This window comes from Physcomitrium patens, chromosome 4 (genome assembly GCF_059467195.1).
Source record: "Physcomitrium patens ecotype Gransden chromosome 4, ASM5946719v1, whole genome shotgun sequence".
NCBI lineage: Eukaryota > Viridiplantae > Streptophyta > Bryopsida > Funariales > Funariaceae > Physcomitrium > Physcomitrium patens.
In genome coordinates this window covers 20,609,293-20,628,922 of record NC_143413.1, presented here as the reverse complement: position 1 = coordinate 20,628,922, position 19,630 = coordinate 20,609,293, and positions in this window count along the sequence as shown.

Here is a 19,630-nt window from a genome sequence, read left to right as displayed (position 1 = left end):
AGAAAAAATTACTCTAGTTAATACTTAAAATATTAAGGTTAAAGATCCAAAATATAATACAATCAATCTCAAAACTATAAATCACACTTTAAAAGCTTGAAAAACATATCCACAACAAATGCGGCACTCCTTTTAAGAATTTTAATAACTTCAAACTCAAAAAACTTTACAAGAAGATTAGAAAACTTGAAATTGGCATAGAAATCAACACATTACAAAGTCATCAAAATAACTTGGTTAATTTGGTAGAAATTACTTTCTAAAAATGCCACAACTTATTCTTTGATGATACAATTCTAACTATTGTCTTAATAGAGAGAGTTTTCCTTAAAAAATGCTGGGCCTTTAGCTACTACTAATCGCTCAAATAAGTTGCAAGTTTATAAAGCAAAAATTTTATTTATAGCTTATCCTTACAAAAAAATTTATATCAAATACAAAAGTCTAGGATACACAAAAGTTCTCAAGATATGATTAAATATCCTAAAACCACTTCTATTCTTATAGGAATCCCTTCTAAATATATATTATCTTATAACTTTTAGTCTATCCATCTAATTAGACTAAAGCTTTTCTATAAGTTACCTTATATATTTAATTACTTCTACAAAAAAAATTCAATCATAAATTCATTATAAAACTTTAGATATCATCTAATTTTTAGTAAGTGTTAAACATATCAATTTTTAGGCACCCACACATTAATTCCATATTTCAAAAATCCAATATTCAAATACTATGAATTTTTTATGTGTAATTTTTTTAATATAGTCATCTATATTTATAGAAATTTTGAGCCAAAATATCAAGAATATGGTCCAAATCAAAACTTCTATGAAAAAAAATTACTTATAAATTTGATTTTTGAAGAATTAATTTCAAAAAATAAAATTCTTTTATTCTAAATTAGAATTCATCAATTCTTTAACATAAAATTTAGTTCTTTAAGTCAATTTTTTTTAAAAAAATTCTAATTATTGAATACCTTCCTATAATTCTTTATATGCTTAAAAGTATAATAATAGATATTAAATGCTTTCTTATAACTTTCTATATGCTTAAAAGAATAACAATAGATATTAAATTTATACCCTAACTTCAAAAAATTATATCTCTTCCATCCAAAACTCAAATCACATATTCTATTTACTTAATTTCTAGCTCAAAATCCAAGATTTATTAATTCAACCTCCAAACTTTGAATGAGTTGCCTTGTCTCAAATGGTCCGCCTTGCCTTTAATGGGCTGCCCTAAAGTGGTTCCAAACTTCAATGTAGTCTCAAACAATATCTGAAAGCCCATTGGCCATGACTTTCAACCAATGAGAATGAATTCTTCTATTCTTCACCTTATCTATCCACATGAGATGGCCTAGGAGTCAAAATATTATACTTTTGATACAAAAGCCCTTTTAAACTCCTTACTAATAAATCCTACAACTTCTATTTTTAATTACAAAACTTAAATTATAAACTTAAATAAATTAGATAAGTATTTTATTTTATTTTATTTTTAATTATAATCCAAAATTTTATAAAATTTCATATTATTTTTATATATTATAATATTTTCTAATACAACACTATAATTCTACAAATTTACACTACAAAAGCTACTAGATTAAAATACACTTTAGATTAGCAAACAGACTCAAGAGTAAGTGCTTATATTACAAGTAATATTTTTTTTATTAAACTTAATAGATGGATCTAGATCTATTATAACTATAGCTGGAGAAAATATTCTTCTAATTATTCGACAAAAAATTACAAATTTGGAGAAAAATAAAGCTTTGGATCAAATTTATTATGTACATGGTATAATAAAAAAAATCTTCTTTGAACTAAAAAATAAACCAATGCAAGATATCACAACTTCTTTGAACCTTAAAGCTACTAGATTTTTTTAAAATCAAACCAATATAGAGTTTTTTCTACAGAAAGCAAAAAAAAAAAAAAAAAAAAAAAAAAAAAACAACTTATATAAACTTGATACATTGTTTCTTATTTATACATCTCTACAACATAATAAATTTGTAGTTAATATAAGTATTATATTTCAAATTAAAATAATAAAATTTTGGCACAAAAAAAATAGCACACTTAAATTTTAGGCCCTACTACAATCTTACTCACCATGATATGATTACATGAATGTTTACTTTACTTCTCATATAAACAAATTGCCAACCTTGAATTTTATAGAAATAACATTGTCATCTTTTACTTAAGGCAAGTCCCACACCAACAATTTGATTACTTGAATTATTACACTCTAACCTCTGTAAATCCTTTTTAATTAAATCTTTGATCAAATCTTGTTATTTTTTTACTTTTACTATTCAAAAAGATCACAAATATGCTTTCTTTTAAAAAATAAATTAAACATTTTACATCTTCATAAATTTCAAAGTTTTGACAGAAAAACAAACAAACTTAAAAGTTTCAAATCTTAGAAGATATTGTAATAATGAGTACCTATTTTAAGAATTAAAAATCAATTGTTTAAATAATGGAAATCAAAAGGAACTTACAATTACAAGAACACCACAAAAAAAATGAAATAGTCAAATATAAAAATTGATATATATATATATATATATATATATATATATATATATTGGAATAAAAATATCAATTTATTAATAAAAAAATATTACTAAAATAGAAAAATATATCTTTAATTAAATCCCATATTGACCTTTCTATCATATCACTCTTTTAAAATTATTCTTAGACAAAAAAACCTCATACCTTTCATATTTAATTTTTTTTATCTCTTTAGAATAATTGCATTTGAAAAATGGATACAAATTATAACTTAAAGTTCAACGCAGCATATTAATAAGGTAAAATGATGCATCAAAGGCCTACAATTTCTTTGACTATATCAACAAAAAAATCTTGATTTCTAAAGATGTTCACTTTAATGAAGATAAAATTGGAATCCCTAAGGTAGATGATTCTAACTCAAATGATATTCTAAAAGCATTTCTTGATCTTTAAACCTATCTAAGTCCTTCACCTTCTCCACTCTTTATTACTACTTTTGTACCTCAACCACTTATCATATCTTCTTTTATATTATCAATAGATAATTCATCTCAATCAATCTTCCATACACTTGTATAAGAGAAAATAAATCAGCAAGACAATAATTATAAGAGAAAATGACCTAATACCACAATTACTTTCAAGATGCTTCTCCAAATTTTGAAGATAAAATATATCAACCTTGATGGCTATGACTTATATGTCATTACAGAAGACTTTGACATATATATGGTAAAAATATAATATAAAAAAGAAGACAATCTGTCAATTAAATAAGCTCTATAAAATCCTTTCTAACATATATCAATGATACAAGAATGAAAATCTATAGCTAAAAATAAAACCTAGGATATAATATCCTTATCTTTAAAAGAATATATTATCGTGCTTGATGAATGTTAAAAATTAAATCTAGAGTAAATGGAGATCATCTATGCTATATAGCCCAACTTAAAGGATAAGAATATAAACAAGGATATGATACGGATTTTGATGAAGTTTTTGCACCAATGGTAAAATGGTCAATTATTAAAATTTTGGCAGCTATAGCAATATTTAACTAACATATTATTCATCACCAAGATGTCAAAACAACCTTCTTCAATGGTCACCTCACAAATAAGATATACATAGAAACTACTTCTAAGATTTTTACAACAAGAAAAAAAACATCTTATATGCAAGTTCAAACACATCTTATATAGTCTAAGACAAAGTCCATGCATGTAATATAATTGCATAAATAAATTCTTACAATCATTTGATATAACTTATAGTATAAGCGACCACAATCTATATTATATTGGCAAGACAAACAACAAAATTATATCAATTTTCTATGTATATAGTCTATTCTTAACAAAAAGAAATCTAAATACTATATCTTAGTTAAAACAAAAATTAATTAAAAAATTTGATATAACAGAACTAAGATGAATTTTCAAATACTTAAATGTAAAATTTAGATCTATATATTAATGCATCTTTCCATCACAACACCAATACTCTCTTGACATCATAAACAAATTTGGTATGAATGAATCAAAAATAAGATATATATCATGACTTCTAATCTTGATATTATTCACAAATATGATATTATCATCAATAGATCTTCACAAATATAGCCAAATAATTGCCAATTTTATTTTCTTTACTACCATTAGATCCAATCCTATATTTGTAATAAATATAATATCGAATTTTATATCAAAATTTTAATAACTTCATTTGAAAACAAAGCAATGCATTCTAAGATATATCAAAATTATAGTTGACTTTTGTCTATTGTATCAATCCAATATTTCCTATGACATATATAGCTATATAGATGCAAATTAGAATTCATGTCCAAAGACAAGAAAAATCTATAGGTAGATACTACTTTATGCTAATTGAAGCAGTTATTACTTGATAGATTAAAAGACACGAGATTGTTTCAAAGTCATTTTTTGAGTTAGATTACATAAGCTTCCTTATAAAGACAGTTGAGGCAATATGGCTTAAGAAGCTATTTATTAAAATTAGACTATCATAAAATTCATCTTCTTTATTATCTTTTAGTAAAAATAATAAATAAATTTGATTAGAGATATAGACTTATTATTCCTTACTCCTATATTATAACAACTAGTAAATAATTAAACTAGCATTTTATTATATCTATCATATAAGAAAAAAATACATAGAAATACACCATCTTTTTATAAGATAAATAATAATCTTCAAAAAAATCAATTTAGTTTGCATTCCTATGAATTTTTACTCCATAGACATTTTTACAAAAGCTCTCACTTAATCAAAATTCAAGAAATATAGAACAAAACTGGAACTCATAAGGTTTTTTAGTACTTTTTAATTAAAAGTATTTATTATAGCCATTTTTGCTAGTTTCAATATATAAATTGATTTCATTTATACAAAAATATGTTTAGATCAGTAATAAATTCTTTCACTTAAAAGCTATTCCAAAAAATAAAAGCCTACAATTATCTCACACTTACTTCATTCTATTTTTCACCTATCATTGTGCTTTTGGAAAATATTTTCTTTCTTTGGAAACTAAATAGCTCTATGATATAATTTAAGATATTTTGTACTTTGCCTCTAAAAGTCTTTTTATTACATATTCACAATCTTCTCAGCAACAATGTATTCTAAGCTTTGTTTCTTTTCTTAGTGTATAAAATTTTAAACTTCATATCTTTGATCTCTTCCTAGCCTCACTTGATTTAAGAAAATCGGGCCAAATACAACATACACTCTGCCAATTCAAACACTTTCATTTCTTAATAATCAAAGTAGAGTCTACATCTACATTTGATAATCAAATTTAAATGAAAGAGATTACATCTTGCCATCTTAATTTTGTAAGGTACAAAATCATTGTAAAAAATAAAATATAAAAATTAAAAGACAAGAGACTTGTAAAGCTTACATACAATAAAGGTGTAGAATATGGCTTATCAACATTGTTGATTAAGGTCTAAGTTAATCAATCTAAGACCTCATCAAGCAAATTCTTATCAAAATTAAGATAAGAAAATCAAAACCTTGAGAAGAAGCCTTTAAGCCATACAATGTTTCAAAAAGGCTATACACCAATTATAAATTTTTTTAATAATAACACAATAGACCAGAGCAAAAGACAAACAATCTCCAACTACAAATAAATAATTAGCGGAGTAAAAAATTTACAAAAAAAAGAAACAACAAGATATAAAAAAAATATTATTTACTATAAAAAGTCTATTACTCATTACAATCAATGTACCTTATTACCAAAACTTTCTATTAAGATATAATTAAGAATTTATAATTAAAAACTCAAAGAAGATATTGACATATTTTGTTGTAGATGATAAATACCATCTACATAATTATCCATCTAAGATAAAACTCTCTCAATTTGTTTAGAAATTGCCAAACCATGATAACAGTAGTATTCAAATACAACCTAGAAAGATATCTTTTTTATATTATAATATTATTTTAATATTCTTATCAATACTTGCATTAATATAAGGCAAATTGTAATAAGTCTTATATAAATAATATTTTTTTATATTTCTTGTTAACTTTGATCACAATTCCAATCATTAATTTGTAGAGCTAGAAGATTGCATCTTCATGTCTTCAACAAAAATGTATGAAAATAATATATCAAATTTATTTCAAAACTCTACTACCAATACAATTACAATAAAGATTTTTGATTAGATGAAGTCAATGTCATTAATATATTTAAGAAATACATTTAATTGTTCTCAAAATTTGTATCAAGGAAAGTGTATATAGATATATATGATCTTCTCTCAAAGTTTTATGAGCATCTTGCTAAAAGAAGTAAGTCCATGATTTTATGATTCTATCTTTGTGACTTTTTGGAGAAATCAAAAATTTAAAAAATAATAAATTCTACAAATGACAATATCCAAATCTTCCTCATTATTAATTGTTGTTTCAATATGCACAAGTATTTTCTAGATCTTATCTTACATACTTGAATTATGAGGTAGAAGTATGATACCAAAGATCATAGTGTGACTTCATTGTTTTATATCCTTTGCTAAGGTGCTTTACATGTGATATGGTGACACTTTTGAGTTTAATGTTGTGAATACCAATAGTGATGTTTTAGATTAGGAGCTAGTGTGCTAGTTAAAGAAATAACTTATTTAAAAGCAATAAGAAGGATTTAACCATGTATAAGTATTTGAAAGATTTTTTTGGGGTTTTTTATATCAAATAATTGATAGTAAAAAAAGTATATTATTGAAGGTTCTTAAAATTCAAAAAGATCAAAGATATTGTTTATTATGCAAAACCTTTGGAATAAAAACAACATTGATTATTAATATATGATAGCACTTTGATGCGATATGTTAATATATAAAATAGTGTAGCAATCACCTGACATAGTTTAATTGTATAGTATAGAATAATGTAAAAGAGTGATGGTAGGAATCAAGAGCAAAGTTAGGCTCACTTGAACATATCTATGAAAAATAAGATGCTAACAAGAGTATGTAGAGACAAAACTAAATAAGAGTAGATATTAGACTTTTCATCTACACCACCTTTAATTTCTTTGTCTTATTTATTATATTTTATACATAAGTATTTTAGTTTGAATTTTTTGTACTAAAAATATTATGTTGTACTCACTTAAAAATAAACAATCATTAATCTTTTTATATAAATAAGAATAATTTTAAAACGCATATCCATCACAATTATGTTTCTATACTCATTAATTTTTATTTATAAATCTACTACAAAATTTATATAATTTATCAAAATTAATCATTTTTTATTATATTTTCTTCTTTTTAATAATTTTATAGATTTATATTTGATTTTATATATATTTATAATTGATTGATAAGTTAAAAACTTAGCCAACAAGTTTGCTACATATTGAACATTTTAGTAGCTTAAAATACAAGCTAACTATGTAGCGAACATATAAAAAACTTGTCTTGTATGTTATATACAAGTCTTATAAGTTGAATACATATTTGAGATTTTACAAAATATTTCCACATAGCTCTTACTTAGATAGTATATATGAAGATAAGAGTGATGCCTTCTTCACTCTTGTTAATGCCTTTCTTGTTCTTAGTCTTATTTCAAAAGATTTTAATTTTTTATCTTTGATAATAACCATTTTTATTTAATATAATACCACTTTTGAATAATTATCTAATATTTTCAAATAACACAAGAGTATATTGATCTTTTGATTCTTTGTGATTCATATCCTTGACATTTTGATAAGAATGCTGACTCATTATTCTTGTCATTTTTTAAAAGTCAATAGATTATTCTACTTCTATTATTGTATTTTGAAAGTTATAAAATATTAAATTTTAAATTAATATTTTAGTTTTTTAAAAATGATTTTTTTTTTATTTTAAAAAACATAGACTATACTTTTTTGTAAAACTTTTTATTTGATATTAGATATTGTTAATTACTATTGTTGTGTGATAATACAATTATATGATAAAAAATAAAAGTAAAATAGTTGTTATTATAGAAGAGCCTAATAGAAATATGTAGTAAAAAAATAATGATAAATTATAGAAAGATAGTAAAAAGTTTAGTCTTAATGATGTCTTTTGCAAAAAAAACTTCTATTTACTTTGTAGAGACATAAATGAGCCAAATCAAAATAAATGAGATAATAAATTAATATAGACATGTTTAAAAGAAAGTTAAGAATAAGTCAAAGCAAAACTTACTTCAAATTAAAAAAAAAAGAATTATACCTAGAGAGGATTGGTTGTCAACTTAGATCAAAATCAAACCCTGAGATATAAAACTATGCATCTATGGCAACTCCAAGGTTCTTTTGCAAATCAAATAGTAGAATTTGAGAGAAGACTTCATAGGATTTCTTTGAGCATTTATTTTGGACAACTTAAGTTTTTAATGACTTTATAAGAGTTTTTTTTTGATAAATCTGGTTTTGTGAAATAAAATATATATATATATATATATATATATCTATATATATATATATTTAAAAACAAATTCAGAGTTTGATAGTAGATCTATAAGTGAAAATTTGTGGATTGAAATTATAATTGTTTTTATTAGAAGTTTTAAATTTAAGCATAATCAAATAGTTAGATTAAAGATTATTGAAGTTTAAGTAGGTTGGAATCTTGGAAATGGGGTTTTAAAAGTTAGTCAGGATTTCTAAGATCTTTAGCAATTTGCTCGTTAGATTGAGGTGAAATTTGTGTATTTGAGTAGTAGACTTAATTTCTAATATAAATATAAATTTTAAGAGGCATTTAATAGTGGGATTAAGAAATTTTGACTTAAAAATATGAGCATTAAGATTGAAGAAGGAAGCCAACCAATATCCAAGCAAATTTTGGATTTTATCATTTATTTGGTATGTGTGATCTTCTTCAAATTTTTTATGCTTTTTGCTAATTCAATTGTTACAAGATACACAAAGTTTGAATCAAAATCAATGGTTCAATCATTTTTTATTGAATTATTAATCTATTATAGGATTATTTAGATTTTTATTTAAGATTAAAGGATTGATTAAAGATTGATTAGGATTGATTTAAGATCCAGGATTTTGTTAGGATTTTGTTAGGATTTAAGATTTTTCTAAGGTTTGGTAGGATTAAGATTAAAAGATTGATTAAAGATTGATTAGGATTGATTTAAGATCTAGGATTTAGTTAGGATTTTATTAGGATTCAAGATTTGTCTAAGATTTGATTAGGATTTAGGATTTAATTTGGATTTGATTAAGATTTAATTAAGATTTGATTAAGATTTGATTAGAATTTGATTAGGATTTGTCTAAGATTTGATTAAGATTTATTGAGATTGGCCTAGGATTTAGGATTTTAATAGGATTTAATTAGAATTTGACCTTGAATTTTATTAAAGATCAATTAAAATTTTAATTAGGACTTGATTTAGGATTTGGTTAAGATTCATTAAAATTTTAATTAAAGTTAAATTAAAATTTGGATAAAATTTTGTTAGGATTTATTTAGAATTTATTTAAGATTTTTATTTTTATTATTTTTTTAGGATTCTTTGTTGTTTCTTTAAAAGTTTTTATTTCTAAGACTTTTTTAAGATTATTTCTATTTCTTTAAAGGTTTATTTTTATAATTCTTTAATATTTATTTATTATTTTTTTAAAATTAATTTAAAATTTCTTTTTATTTTTTTTGTAACTTCTTTTAATTTTATTTTGAATTGATTAAAGTTTGATTAGGATTATTGAGGTTTATTTGAAGTTTATTTAAGATTCTATTAGATTTGATAGGATTGTTCTTACATTTCTACTTATCTTCCCTAGCTAGGTACCTAGTGCATTTTCAAGCAAGAACACATGTAATACGACACCCTCTTCTAATTTTACTTATACACTTGTTTGACTTATCTATGAAAAATAAAATTATAAATGCTATTCTTGACAAAAGCGAGAATAGATTTATAACTATTATAGATCTTTATAAGCTTGTTAATATTCTTAGGATAGAAAACTCACATATTTCTAACATCTATCATGGATGTACTTTTTGTACGTCTAGAAAAAAAAAATCAACAATAAATTTTAAAGTCTATGCCAAAAAATTATACAATTGAAAGTAGCAAATGGATCAAGTTTACAATTGAATTCAAAAAATATTTTTACTATAAGTATGAAGGAGATAAGCATAAGTATATCAAAAAAGATTAATGGAACAAGATCATAGTTTCAAGAATTTCTGCAATAAATAAAGTTGTATCTAAAATTGTATCTTTTTCAATAGCTCGATGGATTTATTCAAGATAAATTTATAGATGCACTTCTATCTAAGATTATATCTTTCTCAATAGCTTGATGGATTTATTCAAGATAAATTTATAGATGTACTTCTATCTAAGAGTGTTCTTTCTTGGTTTATTCTTTTAATGAAAAAGGTTTCAAGATTCTTTTATGATTTGAATTTATTCTTAGAAGTAATTACAATCACATTTGGAGAAAGTGATAAAAAAATGTAATAAAGATCAAAATTTTATATTAAGAATAAAGATCATGTTGTCAATAAGTTTGTGGTTTTTTCAAAAAATTATGAAGCTTCTAATTAAAGATGTCTTTATTATTTATGTATGTCTTAGTTAAATTATATCTTCCTCTTTGAACCTACTTCAATTTAGATTTGTATAACTTAATGTCAAACTAATGGAATGATTTAAAATCTTTTGTATTAAATTACATATCTTATTTCTTCTTTATATTTTAAAATTTAAAATGATTAATGAATAAAAGATATTTAATACGAAAATCATCTAAGCTAATTTTTTGGTCGCTATTTTTTCTTCACAATTCTATCCTAGTTATTTTTTTATGCATATTTTTTTAAAAAAATATCACAATTCTTTAAAATTTGGTGAATAGATTTTTAATTTAATAATACAACTATATTCTAAATTTTATATCTATAGCTCTCATAAATAATAAGTTATGACCCCTCAAAGTTGGTATCCTTGACTTGCAATCTTATTAGACCCTCTTTGCATTAATACTTTGTTTTTTTTTACTTCATTAGTTTTAGCTCTCAATCTTTGCATATAGGTAGATAAATAGTATTCTACAAGCTTATTCTAATCAAAGACTCCAATCAATTATAATAGACTTTTTTTCAAGACTTAAAATCTATCCTCTTTATTAACTAAAAACTAAAGATACAATAATCCTCAAAAATAATAAATTATACTTCTCTCTCTTCTTTAAGTCACTTCAATCACTTAAAATATTCTAAGACTTTTCTAAGATAAAAATCCACTACATATAGTTCCTTCTATTCTTATCTTTATATAAAAAAGTTACAAATATGAATCTAAGATGAATATCCACCACTTGTGGTCAATCTTCTTCTTTATCCAAAAGTCTCTAAGAAGACTCTAAAATGAGAATCCAACACTTGTGGTCTATATTCTTTTTATTTTAATCTTATGATCTTTTCAATTATGAATCTGATGGCAAGTCCTCTACTAATAAAAATATAAGTACATGGATTAAAATAAAAAATAAATACATGAATAAAAATAAGTATATGAATTAAAATAAGCACATGAATTAAAAAAAGTATATGAATAAAAACAAAAAATCACTAATAATAATCTATTTATATATTTAAGATAGATATAATGCATATAAATGCCTATTACTTAAGCTTAAAATAAATCACATCACAACAACATTCAACCACCATATATGTTATAGAATTTCAAAACTTTGCATGAAATATGGATTGAAATGATAAAGATTTTATCAATCAATTTTAATATGGATTGAAAAATATTTTTAAGGATTTATTGTTGATGATACCAAGAGTAGAATCATTAGAGCAACTTATTGCTTAAGCCATTGTATGCAATGATCAATTCTTTGATAGATGCCAAAAATAAAAGTTTGTTTCGAAAAATACAAGTCATGATAATAACTTCTAAGTTTTTTAAAAACTTTTTTATGAAGGCCAAAACCTATGCAAATTGATACAATATTTTTTAATCTTCTTATTGAACAAAAAAAGACCTAATTTGTGAAGAAGGTTTATATTTATATTATAGAAAATCTAAGCACATAGCTCAACATTGTCCAAAAAAACAACATAATCACAAAATAAAGAACATGGTTATTAAAGAAGATGGTATATTAGAAAATAAGTTTCTATAGATATAATATGGATTGTGCAAGTAAAACCTTGTGTAACATCTAATAAAGATCCTATTATGTCTTCAGATTATTCACTTTATTTTACATTAGAAGTTTGTTTAAGACAAAAAAATCACAAAAATTTAGGCTTATATGATTCAAGAGCCTCAACATGTTTTATAGACAAAGACTTTGTTAAAAAAATAAGAAATATCTTTAATTACGAATAACAAATATATGTAGATAAAAACCATAGATGGTTTTTTGTTGTCTTCTAACAATATTATTCATGGAATTATTCTCTTAAATATTTCAAATAAAGATTATAATAGCTTAATAATATTTAATGTGATCAAATTTCTTTTTAATCTTATTATTTTAAGATTATTACGGCTAAAAAAGTATTAATTATAAATAAATTAGATTTTTTATAATCTTGATTGTTTTTAGTTTAATTTTAAATATTATTTGTTAAATAAAAAGTGATAAATTTAATATAATTAAATTTTTATTCATAGATATAAGAGCTTTCATGCATGTTGCAAAAGAATAGTCACTTTTTATTATATACACCACATCCATTTTCAATGTTAAAAAAACTTCATGTGATATTTCAAGTCAATATCAAGATTATTCAAGATCTTTTTGAGAATAAAAATACAAATATTATTTCAAACCATTATTTCTATGCTTTCTTAAATGATCTTTAAAATGAGCTCAATTGCTACTTGGACTAATCTATAGCTTATTGCAAAAAAAAATTGGCTGTACTCAAAGAGTATATTATTAAGAATTTAATTAAAAACTTCTACAACATTTTATATCTCCAGAGTGAATTCTTATCTTATTTATGAACAAAAAAGACAGACCATTACAAATGTGTATGGACTATCAAAAATTCAATAAAATTACTATCAAGAAAAGATAATTTTTATCTTTAATTTTAGTACTTCTTAATCAAATCAATTAAACAAAGATCTATATAAAAATAAATCTATAAGAAGTATACAACCTACTTTACATCAAAGAAGGAGATAAATAAAATACTACATTTTGAATTATACATAGAAATTTTGAATATAATGTCGTGCATTTTGGATTCAAAAATGTACCAATTATTTTTTAACATCTAAGGAATTCTTTTGATGATTATATCATTTATTGTTTGGATGTCATTTTAATCTATTCTAAAAATACAAATAATTATAAGCTTCATGTTTGTTGTATATTACAAAAATTTAGAGATATGAGATTATATGCTAAGATTGAAAAGTATATATTTCACATTTCTCAAGTGGACTTCTTAATATATATTATTTCAAATGATAGCCTAATGATAGATCTTAAAAAAGTCCAAAGTATCATAGATTTGAAGATTCCAAAAACTATAAGAAGAAATTAAAGAAGCTCCACTTATACATTTGACTTGTAAAGATAAACTTGAGTAGAATAAAGAAGCTAAATTATTGTTTAAACCTTTAAAGAAAATATTTACTTTATATCAATTTTGTATGACATTGATCTTTTTAAAGCATTCTTTATGAAAATATATACATCAAACTTTGCCATAGGTGCAATATTGTCACAAATAGAAGCAAATGACAAACTCCACCTAGTAGCTTTTTATTCCAAAGAAATTTTCAATAGCAAAAATCAACTACAGCATCTATAATAAAAAGCTTCTTACAATTAAAGAATCATTTTAAGAATAATATCATTATCTAAAAGGTATTTCTAATCTAATAAATGTATATATAAATCACAAGAATCTCAAGTATTTCATGTCAACATGTGTTTTGAACTATCAACAAGCTTATTGGACCATATCTTTATCAAGATTTAATTTTAATATTATTAAACTACTAAAAAAATATAAAAAAATTATTAAATATAATTTTTAAAAATTCTTCTTTTGAATAAAAAAAAATAAATCCATTGATTAATAAAGATTTTTTTTTTTTTAAACCAAAGAATTTTTATCTTTAAACAATGAAATCAATATTGATTCTTGATTCAATTTTTTTCAACTAAGTTCAATCCAAGTGTATCTTTTAATCATATTATTTATAATATTAAAAATAATTCTATTAAATCTCATGATAATTTCAAGTTTGAATTCAAAAATAATCTATTTTTTTTAAGGATCTTTATATATTCTAAAAAATAAAACACAATTATATGATTTTTTAAGTTCGTCATGACTTCTTAGTAGCAAAATATTTTAGGTATAATAAAACTTTGGAGCTAATATCTAGAGATTTTTAGTCATCTCAAATATGGAAGGCAATTAAAGACATTGTACAATCATGTGATATTTGTTCAAGATAATAAACTCCTTGCTATTAATCTTATTGATACTTAAGTCATTATTTATTACAAAACAACTATGGTCTTTTGTTTCTATTGATTTTATTATGGATCTTTTTCAAGGACAAGAACTTGATAAAAATAAATAAACAAGTGAGACTTTTTTTAAAGAAAAATAAAAAAATAGAAATAACTAAATATGTATATTAAAAAAAAAACTAGAATGGCTATTGCCAAAAGACAAGAATACTAGAGATCCTTGAAACTAGACTAGAAACAAGAGAGGAGTTGACAAGAGTGAAGAAGGCTTCACTCTTGCCTCTATATATATTATCTACCTAAGAGCTATGTGGCGACGTTCTATAGTACCTCCAAAAACGTGTTGACTTTGCATAACACGTATCTTAACTTGCAAGGCAAGTTTTCTATGTAGGTACCACATAGTTAGCTTGTTTTGTAAGCTACCAATATGTGTGGTACGTGGTTAACTTATTGACCAAGTTTTTAATCTACCAATCAAGTATAAACACATGTAAAGTCAAAGCAACATTTATGAAGCTTCTAGGAAGCTTTTCTAAAAGATATTATGAAATTAATCTACTTTTACCTACTTCTATCTATTCATATCACTTAGATAATAATTACAATTAATATATATCTATGACATTATCTCCCCTTCTAAGGACAAGTTCCATGAGGAGCAATGATCACATGTCGATGAAGTCTAAGATGCGGCAAATTATATTTGTCACATACTTTGATCTTTGTTCTTTTCAAAGATGATTGATAGAGCCTCTCAATCATCGATAGTGTCCCATACAAGGGCGGTGTCGTATTGCATGTTGTCTTGTTTAGGAATGCACCGAGCACCTAGTTGTGGAAGGTGAGGTTGTGTTTTACAAGTATTCAAGAAATCCTAATAAGTTTCATCCATATGAAAAGAATGTAATCTGAATTTCAATCCAAAAGTGCTAAAAAACACTCTTCTTAGTAGTCTTAATTATACATAAATCCCAATTACCTTGTTACTTTCATATTTAAGGAATTTAGATTTTTCTTATAAGCCCCTATTCTAATTAGTGAGCTTTAACAAGTTGTAACATCTAATTTGACTATTGACTTGATGCAAAATTTTGCATGAAATTTTCAATGTAAGTCTTCTATATGCTTGAGAATTTTCAGCCCAATCCAACTTACAGATTGTGTAGAAACTTCCAAATACTGCACTGATGTCACTCAATCGCCAACTTGAAAAGTGAAGTAGAAATCCCAGCAGTGATTTCTTCATTTCCAACTATTAACTTTGACTCAAAATTGATGTGCAGCTTGATCTTCAAGTCCTTCAATACCGTACCAAATTTCACCTTATTCCAACTAATAGATCTCTAGATATCATAGAAACCCTATCCAACCTCAAACTGTCAACTTCTAAAACCTTCTTGTGCTAAAAACTAGATATCTCTAAACCATGCTATTAGATTATCACAAAATTTTGTATATATTTAGTACACCTAATAATCCAAAAAATATCAAATTTTAAACTATAGATGCTATACCAATTGTACAAACTAGCCAAAATTGCTAGCCCTAATTATATTATATAAAATCCAAATCACCAATACAAATCCTAACTTTGAATAATGATTTCTAAGTCTTTAAAGATATTTCAAAAACCACCCTTATGCCTTTAAAAAGAGCTTTAAGCTAGCTCTCAAATCCTAACCTTCAATCTTCAAATGAATTCTTATTTTGTCCTAGGTCATCATTTTAGTGGCCAGAGGTCTAATTTACACCATGTCTCTCAAACGGTCGACCTCCAAGTATCATTCTATCCTATCCTAAGGATTTTAGCCCAAACCTACTCTCAACTTAATCCTAGTACCAACTATACTAATTATTTATCTCTTCTAACTTGATTTTATTAATTTATGGTCTTTTTAAGGTAATAGAAGAATCTCTACATCCTAGAAGGTAAAATTACTAATTAATCTTCAATCTACTAACTATTAAAATAAGAAAATAACCTAAGAGGCTTTTTTAAAGCCATGTTTAGATACCTCAAATTATAATTGAACTAAGATAGTTAGATATTAATTAGAAATTTAATTTTGATTATAATTTCACTATATAGTCGTATTATATCATGATAGCTGGAAGACCATCCAATTATTTAATCGTTGTTGGAGCCTTCATAACTTCCTTCAAATAAAACATTTGGATCATCGTCAAGAATTGCTTCTATTTCTAATAAAATCACCAAACATTGAGAGTCCCTTCGAAGGTCGTCATACCAAACGTGTTGTATCTCACCATTTATTCAAGAAAAAACATGTCATTCTTGAGGATCTTCATCTTGATTGCATCGACTTAATGGTTGTGACAATTGTAATATCTCGTCCAGTAGGTCAACAAATGAAGGCTGTAATTGTCATTTTACTTATTCTACAAATTCCTTTCAGATTAAACATGTATAAAGGGAATTCAAACACAAGGAAAGACTAAGCGCATGAGCTTACTTGTTAGAGTCACACGATTAACTGTATTCCAAACCACCAAAATACCAAGAAATATTATAATACTTCTTCCCAGTAACAATACTCCTTCATCAACTGATAACAACAGTGTGCAACCTTGCACTCTCAAAAGACTATTTAAAACTCATAAATTCCATCTAACACCAGGAATAACAGACTTCACTCCAATCAATCTCGATTCACAAAATTTCTGTAATCACAAACTTCCTCTGTCCAAAACACACACAACTCTCGATAAACAACAATCATAATCTTCCAATCATAATCAATCTTTCAATAACTTCTCATATAATTCAATCACATAATACTCCAATTACATAATCAATAACTCATAAAATCAATCTCTGATTTATTTCATAGACTCATTTTTCAGTATTCAAAAACTATCCATTACTTTTCAACAACAAAGAAAACAAAGAAACAAAGAAGTAGCACCAAGCTTACCCCCGACTCATGACTATCTCAGTTTGGCCTCCAACAAACTTCTACAACTCCTATATAATTGCTACTGATTTCAAGATTCTAACCGTAATCCTGAAATTAACCGCTTTTAATAACTAAATCAACCATCCATCCTCCTGAACTGACTATTCTATAGACTATTAGTCTATTTTATTAATATCTTATAAAAACAAATTAATATCTATTCTACAAAGGCTCTTGAGTCGAATCTATTGGTTATTGATTCTTCATCTCTTCAATGTCAAAACTACAAAGAAGTTGCAAACAAGGATTGAAAGTAGAATGTTATCTTGCTTAGATCTTATTTCTTTTGTAAGAAAGGTTTTCATCTTAATTTTGATGGATGTCGTCAATGAAAAGCCTCCACCACCATTTTTGTATTTGCAAGATTCTTTATTGGCTCCCATGTATATTTATTAATATCATATCCGTATCAATGGATAAGATATTCCAATTTATTTTGGCACCGCCTTGAATCTAGGACTTCTTCTACTTTGAACTCTTCATTATTGCCCACTTCTATAGGAAGAGGTATAGCTTGTCTTCTTTTTGGTATGTCCACTATCTTGTATGGTTTAAGAAGAGATACATGGAATACTGGATGGATTTTCATTGACTCCAATAGATGTAAATGATATGCAATTGAATTGATTTGTGTAGAAATAGAAATTGGTCCAAGCCTACGATAATCCAACTTGTCACAAAGACGAGTGGTCTTGATATTGCGACAAAGTAACTATATGTTGTCACCCATGTGGAATGGTGGTTGTTCTTTTTGATAGACTGTAGAATAGATATTAATTCGTTTTTGAAAGATATTGATAAAATATATTAATAGTCCATATAATAGGAAATTCAGGAGGACGGATGAGTGATTTAGTTCTTAAAAGTGATTAATTACAGAATTACGATTAGAATCTGGAGAATCATGGAAAAGTATATAGGAGTTGTAGAAGTTAATTGAGGTGCCAGACTGTGATAGTCATGAGCCGAGGGCCATCGCTGTGATAGTGTGAGCCGTGGTAAGCTTGGTGCTACCTCTTTTCTTTTGTTTGTTATTTTCTTTGAATAAGAGGATTGAGAGTTTCAAAATATTGTGAAGTGAATTATGGAATGGAAATGTGATTGATATTATTTGAAAAGAAGAAAGATTGAATGTTGAAATCTGATTGTAGTTCAGTAGAGAGAATGAGCCTGTGTTTGTGTGAAACATCGTAATATGAATGGCAGTTCTGTGTGAAGAATTCCAGTGATTGGAATGAGGGTAATTTTGTGCTAAAAGCTGTGAGGGCATAGTATTACAGTTGGAAATTATGAGGGTGAATATATTGGTGGAAATAGCAGTTATTGATATGACTGAATTGTTGTAAGAAAGAGAACGATAAGATGAAGGAAGAGATTATAGTTTCCTTGTGTGTTCAAATATTGGAAATAGAGATGATACATTCAAGAGGTAATTGATTGTGTGATCCTAACGTGAACAATTAAGCAACTTGTCATTCCCCATGTTCGAATCCCCCTATATGAGTTTATTCCCATTAGATTAGTTTGGAATAAGTAAAATGAGCAATCACATAGACATCCGCATTGATCTTTTGTTATTCTTGAGCTTCTTTTAATTGTGCCTTCATTATTGCATGTAGTTCTGACAAATGATTTACCAAATCTTTTATCGTAGGATTATCAACTTTTGAAAAGTCAAAAGTATCAAGTCATGGATGATAACCATAATTGGTAAAGAAAGGTATTTTTTCTGTAGAAGAATGGACCATGTTATTATAAGAAAACTCTGCTAATGGCAACAGAGTTGTCTAATCATCTTGTTGGTAGTTGATGGTACATCTTAAATACTGCTCTAAAACTTGATGAACATGCTCTGTTTGTCCATCAATTTGAGGATGGAATACCAAAGATAGTTTTATATTCACTTTTAGAATCTTGAAAAGAATCCGTCAAAATCTTGATACAAATTGAGTTCCCTTATGTGATATAATATCCTTGGATAATCCATAATAGTGATACATATTGTCAAAAAAGAGCTTAGTTATTTCTACACCTATGATAGATTTTGTATATGGTACAAA